Source organism: Oncorhynchus keta, unplaced genomic scaffold (assembly GCF_023373465.1).
Source record: "Oncorhynchus keta strain PuntledgeMale-10-30-2019 unplaced genomic scaffold, Oket_V2 Un_contig_13749_pilon_pilon, whole genome shotgun sequence".
In the NCBI taxonomy this organism is placed as follows: domain Eukaryota; kingdom Metazoa; phylum Chordata; class Actinopteri; order Salmoniformes; family Salmonidae; genus Oncorhynchus; species Oncorhynchus keta.
In genome coordinates, this window is record NW_026278334.1 from 111,857 (window position 1) to 118,801 (window position 6,945).

General features: G+C 40.5%; 1 pseudogene; it reads right to left on the minus strand.

The window, feature by feature from the left end:
* Positions 1 to 551: 551 nt before the first annotated feature.
* LOC118379764 (myeloid-associated differentiation marker homolog) lies at positions 552 to 4,872 on the minus strand (annotated as a pseudogene).
* Between the last annotated feature and the right edge of the window lie 2,073 nt (positions 4,873 to 6,945).

Sequence of the window (6,945 nt, forward strand, 5' to 3'; positions counted from 1 at the left end):
TATGATATCATCATTTATTGGCTGCCACTGACCCTTGGTCCTTGGCTGCAGGCACAGTTGTTTGACTGTCATGTATTGTGAACTTGATCGCATTTCTAAAGAAATAGATCTGTAAAAAATGTCTTTTTCCAGCCAGACAGAAGGATTCTGTGAACATTTTCTTTGAAAAACGTTCAACTTTATTTGCACATCTGATGTCCAATTATGCACCTTGAAAGTGCGTCCATAGTTATGAGAAATGAAGTGTATCCATAAATCATAAGTCTTTAGTCCCAACTTAAGTACCTCATAGTTTTGCTAACTTTTTACTTCCTAGGACTATTACCTGCTCTTTGTCATTCGGAGTAGCCTTCTGTAGAAATTATCCACGGTAGAGTCCGGTCAGTCACATTATGCACAAACCACAAAACCTCACTTCCCCAACATTTTGCATGTAAACTAACTGTAGCGGCTCAAACACAGCAACAACAGAAAACAACTCAGTCTTTGTCGATTCAGAAGAACAACAATAGCTGACAGGAGAGCTTGCAAGCATTTCACTGAATCCTGTGCATATGACAAATCATTTTTTATTTGACAATAGACAATGCTGCAAGGACAAGCCCTTTTCTCTCTAATGACATATATTCAAAATCTATCTTCGCTCCAGACTGGTTTATACATCAAACTTAATGAAACTTTTCAGAAGTACAATGAGAGTCTGATTTTTTTATTCTCAGTCATGTGATTGAGCCAGTATTTAGCTCACGCTTCAGCTGACAGAAGTTACAACTGTGAAATCTGTCACTTCTTTTTATTGAGCAAAATACAGTATCACTTCTGCTATTTTCAAGTTGGTTATGTTTATCAGTAGGTCTATTGTTATTGAGTCATAAACTACAAATGGCAACACAGCCTAGCAACCCACATCAACACAACCTTTGGGTAATGATTAACATGATCACACCAGGGAGTGTAACGAATGACGTGAACCAGTAGGACTGTTGCAGATAGACAATGACAAGAACTGACATGATTCCCTTTTCTTAATGATACATTTTACACAATCTATATATATCTAAACATTTGTTTGAGTTCCACAGCCCTTGTCCCACACTCTCTGGTTCAATCATACAGTGAGCTGAGAGGGAACAAAGGTTCATGTGTGTCATTAATCATTCACACATCTCTATTGTTAGCATGTTGCAGTAGATTTTGGTTGTCAATCATTGATATACGCTATGCAAGTATTTTGTAAATTGTTTTACATTTTTGCCTAAAATGACATACCCAAATCTAACTGCCTGTAGCTCAGGACCTGAAGCAAGGATATGCATATTTGAAAGGAAACACTTTGAAGTTTGTGGTAATGTGAAATTAATTTAGGAGAATATAACACATTAGATCTGGTAAAAGATAATACAAAGAAAAAACATGAGTTTTCAATTATTATTTTTTGTCCCATCAACTTTGAAATGCAATAGAAAGGCCATCATATCACGTAGGAGTCCAGGCGCACTTTAGATTTTGGCCACTAGACAGCAGCAGTGTATGTGCAAAGTTTTATACTGATCCAATGAACCATTGCATTACTGTTCAAAATGTTGTGTCAAGTCTGCCCAAATGTGCCCCAAATGTGCCTAACTGGTTTATTGATACATTTTTAGTAGTACATAACTGTTACTAAGTACATAACTGTGCACTCAAACAATAGCATGGTATTATTTCACTGTAATAGCTACTGTAAATTGGACAGTGCAGTTAGATTAACAATAATTTAAGCTTTCAGCCCATATAAGATATGTCTATGTCCTGGGAAATGTTCTTATTACTTACAATGTCATGCTAATCACATTAGCGCACGTTTACTCAACCATCCTGAGGGTGGGTCACCGATCCCATAGAGGTTAATGAAAAGCATCTAACAGAAGTAAATTAATCCACAAACACGAATATCAGTTTTTATATATCTTACATGACTGTGTTTTCATGAATTTGAGGATATAATCGTCAAGCCCATTCAAAAGCAGACAGAATGAAGTGTCTATGGATGCTTCCGAAATGGCACCCTATTCCCTATATAGTGCACTACTGGACATTTTGAATGCACCCTATGTCTGCATCTGAAAGATGGTACACTTCAATGGAGAAGGACCCCTGTCCTGTACACAAACTTTCTCTGATTACCTCTCCCTATTCTATGGGCTTGTAAGAAAAGGTCAACATCATAATGAAAGATCAGTTCTTGAGTTGAGTCCCCTTCCAACTCCAGTCTTTTAAAAATACCTAAACCAGCAGTTCTCAATTCTCTCCTCAGAGAACCCCAGCTGTTCCAGAGCTACCACACCTGATTCAACAACACCTATGGAATTTTAACAGTATATGTCTAACCAGAATAAATATCTCTTTCTGGTTCTTCAAAGGGTACTTTGTACAACCTTTGAGATTGAGAAAGGTTCTTAGTTTAATATAACCATTCGCCATAAAGGTTCTATAAATAACCATTAAAAAGGGGTCTTTATAGCACCGAAAAGGGTTGTAATGATAGCGGAACCCTTTTTGGTGCTATGTAGAACTTTTTTTAAAGTTATTTTTAGAACCTTAGGAAAGGTTTCTTTATAGTACCATAATAGTTCCATTTATAACCGTGTGAACATGGTTCTTTATAGAACCTTCAAAAAAGGGTTCTATATAGTACCAAAATAGGATACACTATTGTTATGAGCCAAATAACTATTAATTGGCATTATATACTGTAGAACCATTTGTTTTTAGTGTGCAGTCCACATAGCACTTCAGCAGGTAATCAACTATTTGGCAGTTAGTGAGCCAACTAGCAGTACAACAAGAGAACGTCTAACAACCAAGAAAGAAGTGGTCAACATGAATATAAGATCACAGTCCTTTGCAATTGGCAGAATATAAAGTGCTGCTAGTGCCTTTGGCCCAACGGAATTAGACATTCATATTGTATTTGCATCAGGATCCAAAGTTTTGTCGTTTTTAATTTCTATGAAATCGATACGATCAATCATTAACTCAGCTTCCTACTGCACACTTTAATAGCTACAAGTGATAAACAGTGTGTCCTTGCCTGTAGAATCCTCATCTGCAATAAGAGTTCATTTACAGTGTTATAGGAATAACTAAATATCTTCCACATGTCTGAAGCAAAAGACAACAACAAATGTCCTTTCAACGTTCTGCAAATGTTCTTCTTCCAAGCTCTCAGTCATTGATTTGAAAATAAACTCTTCATTCTCTAGAAATGAAATGGATATTTTCAACCATATGTGGAGAATCAAGATGACCAACGTGCTGGAGTGTCTTATTCAGTAAACAGTATTTTCTCCTCTGCAATATGATAGTGTGTCAGTCATTGACCGGTTCTGGAAAAGTTGGAGTGAAGGTTCCTGAGAATCTGGCCTATTCCTCATCCAATGTGAAGAAGACCACCTTTATCGAGTAGATCGTATCCAAAATATAGATGACTAGGTTGATCACGGTCATGAACGTCACCACAACCAGATTGTCCCAGGGACAGGGGAACACGGAACGGGCCGGGGTTGTTCTCGAAACTATACAGCGGCCAGATGACCGTGGCAGTCATGTACATCATGGTGGCCAGAATATTATAGACCGTGAGCAGTTTGTCAAACGAGAAGGGGAAGAGCGACAGCAGCTGACCGACGGTGAGGAAGATGATGACGAGTGAGAAGATGAAGCAGAGGGAATAAACCGCCACGCACCACTGCAGTCCCGGATGAAACAGAAACCTTGCCGGATCCAGCGACGTGAAGATAATACAGGCCAGCAGAGTCTCCAGGATCTTGAGGAGGCCCGGGACAGTGGACAGGAAGCCACTGATCTCACCACCGGGCCGGAGGCGGGCCAGCACCACCTCGCCGACGTACACTCCGAAACAGAGTAGGGAGCTGACGGTGGCGGCAATCTGGCGGTAGCAGGTGGGGCAGGTGAAGAAGGTGGGGTAGATGACGGAGGAGGTGAAACACATTAGTGCGGCCAGCACGGCGAAGGCCGTGGTGAAGTCATCCCAGGAGATGGGCACCTTGAGATGATGAGGAGGGGAGATGTGAGGAAAGGTTATGTCTAGGGCCAAGAGTTTTCCTGAAAAATATGTTTTCCTGAAAAACGTGCAACTGCTACTACTGCTTTACAATAGAAATAGACATTAGAAATATATAAGACAGATACACATAAGCTACGATACACGTGAGCCACAAATTCCCCTCCCACCAATCTATTCCATCAAATCCAGACAGTAAACATCCCCCACCTTGGCGCTGAAGCGGGTGAACTCCATGATGAGGATGAAGAGGGAGAAGAAGCAGCAGAAGCACCAGGTGAACATGCACCAGTCCCAGTGTGTGGAGAGCACATGGCCTGCCGAGGCCACCAGACTGAAGGTGATACAGGTGAGGACCACCTCCAACATACGGATGATGCCCACCGGCAGGGTGAGAGACCTCAGGTCCAGGTTCACCATGATGAGATACTGTTGAAGGATCTATCTAGGGACTGGGTGACTGTTCACTCACCAAGGGTTCCTTGACTTTTTGTTTTCCTCTCTCTTTCTTCTGGCTAATGTTCTTCTTTCTGTCTCTCTCCTTTGCTCTCTTTTACCAAATGCACATTTTTCACAATTGAATGAATCACTGATTCAATTAACTGTGTTCATTTACTGTTGCCTCTTAAAGACTTACATTCTCCTCTTCATGGAAGCTCACCCAGTAATTTTCTGCTGTGTCACTTTCGTTTCTCCAATGTGTCACATTGACATCTCCACTCCCCTCCCTCTCCTACCGTCTTTGTCTCTCTGTGCATTCCCCTGCCGACTAAGGACCTTCCAGTAAAGCACTACAATTCCAAGGAGGTAAGACCTTCTCTCATTCCTGCCTTATCCAAGTCTCCTTCCCCATGCTGTGGAGACCAGAGCATGCCTGTGTCGAGCCAAACTCCTCCTGTGTTTATGATGGTGTGTAGCCCATAGAAATAGAGTGAATAGAACGGGCTTCCTCATTCATGTCAATGATTGCGGCCATTGCGAGTGTACCCATAGGCTAGGTTGAAGATAACAGAGGTTAGAATAGCTTAATAATTAAATGCAAAAGCATTCTAAAATAAACAAATTCATTGCACCAGCGCCTGAATGAAAATGACTGGGGAGAGAATGGTAGCAGTACAGAAAGTTCACCATCAAAGGAGAAAATAAATACAACGGAGGTGAATTTCAGACTATTACTCAGCAAACAAATAGATGAACTGTTTTACTGTCATTTTATTCATTTAAACATTTTTAAAGTTGTCTACAGCCACTTTATAACATGATTTCCTGACCGCTGGTCATGTTTTCAATGCTAAACCTATAACCGAAAGGTTGGTAGATCAAATTCCCGAGCTGACAAGGTAAAAATCTGTCGTTCTGCCCCTGAACAAGGCAGTTAACCCACTGTTCCTAGGCCGTCATTGTGAATTTGTTCTTAACTGACTTGCCTGGTTAAATAAAGGTTCAATAAAAAAAAAATTTCAATGAACATTCTTGGAAATAATTACCTTGGAAATAATTACCTTGGAAATAATTACCTTGGAAATAATTACCTTGGAAATAATTACATCACAATACCAGGCAGCCTTTGCGAGTGTACCCATGAGTTTAGAGGTTCCAAGCCCGTTCCGTTCATTCTATTTCTATGGTGTATCCTGCCCTCTTTTGGCTTAATTGCACGTTTTACGACCCAGACTCAAGGCACTCATTGGAAGCCGGTCCAGTCTTATCTGGCTCGCCCACGCCACACATGATGGACTCTGGTCTCTGTCAAAGGTAAACTTCAATACTGACCTAATCCCTGGAAGTGGGACCATATCAGACCTGGGTTCAAGTAAGATTTGAAATCTTTAAAATACTTTGAGCATTTGATTGAGTCTACTTGGAAAGACAGTGTGGTTTGCACCTTTGAGACTATTCTATTGGATCCATTGTGTCAGGTAAGCTCAATCAAGCACAACTACAGCATTTGAAAGATTTCTGATACTATTTGCACCCAGCTCTGGTCCAAGTGCACATCCCCCAACCAGGAAACCCATTCTTGCGAAGTAACCTCACGTTTGTTCAGTTTAATGTTCCTAACTTGACTTAAGCTCTTTTTTGACACTTGATGGCTATTGACTAATATCCTCATCCATGTTCTTGAGAAAGGGAGAGAAAGAGATGGAGGGAAGGGGGAGGAGTGGTAGGCAAAGGATTTGTAGAGGAACTATTCTGTTTCCACTGAAAATGGAAATCGAATAATGTTCTGGTTGATAAAGATAATATGATATCAAATCAAACTTTATTTGTCACATGAGCCGAATACAACAAGTGTAGACCTTACTGTGAAATGCTTACTTACTTATATGCATACTACTGACCCAGTTCAGAGTGTACCATACCAACTTTGAATGTAACACTCTAGATTTTTGGAATCATTTACAAAATGTATTACATTTGGATTCACTGGTGCCACTAGGGCAGTTTAACACAATAATGAAAAATGACCGAGATGTACAATTGTTTTGATTAATTGACTCTACTGCCAATGTTTGTCTATGGAGATTGCATGGTTGTGTCAACAGCAGCAGCTGTCTCAGCTGAAGGACAATGATCCCTAAATTAAAATATTGTCAGTGCATTGCCTAACTCCCTCTCACTGTTATACACCCTCATATTCTTCCTCCTTCTCCTCTCTCTATATACTTCTCCTTCTATCTCACTCTCCCTCCTCTCTCTCTCTCCCACTCTCACTTCTCCCTCTCTCTATATCTGCCTCATCCATTTTCACTTTTACCTCCCTCTTGATCTGTGCCAAGGAGACAGCAACAACATAACTTCATTTCTCTTTTGAACAAATCAATAATCCCTGTCAAAGGTTGCAAGACAGAAGAAAAGATGTGGACATAAAAGACCTT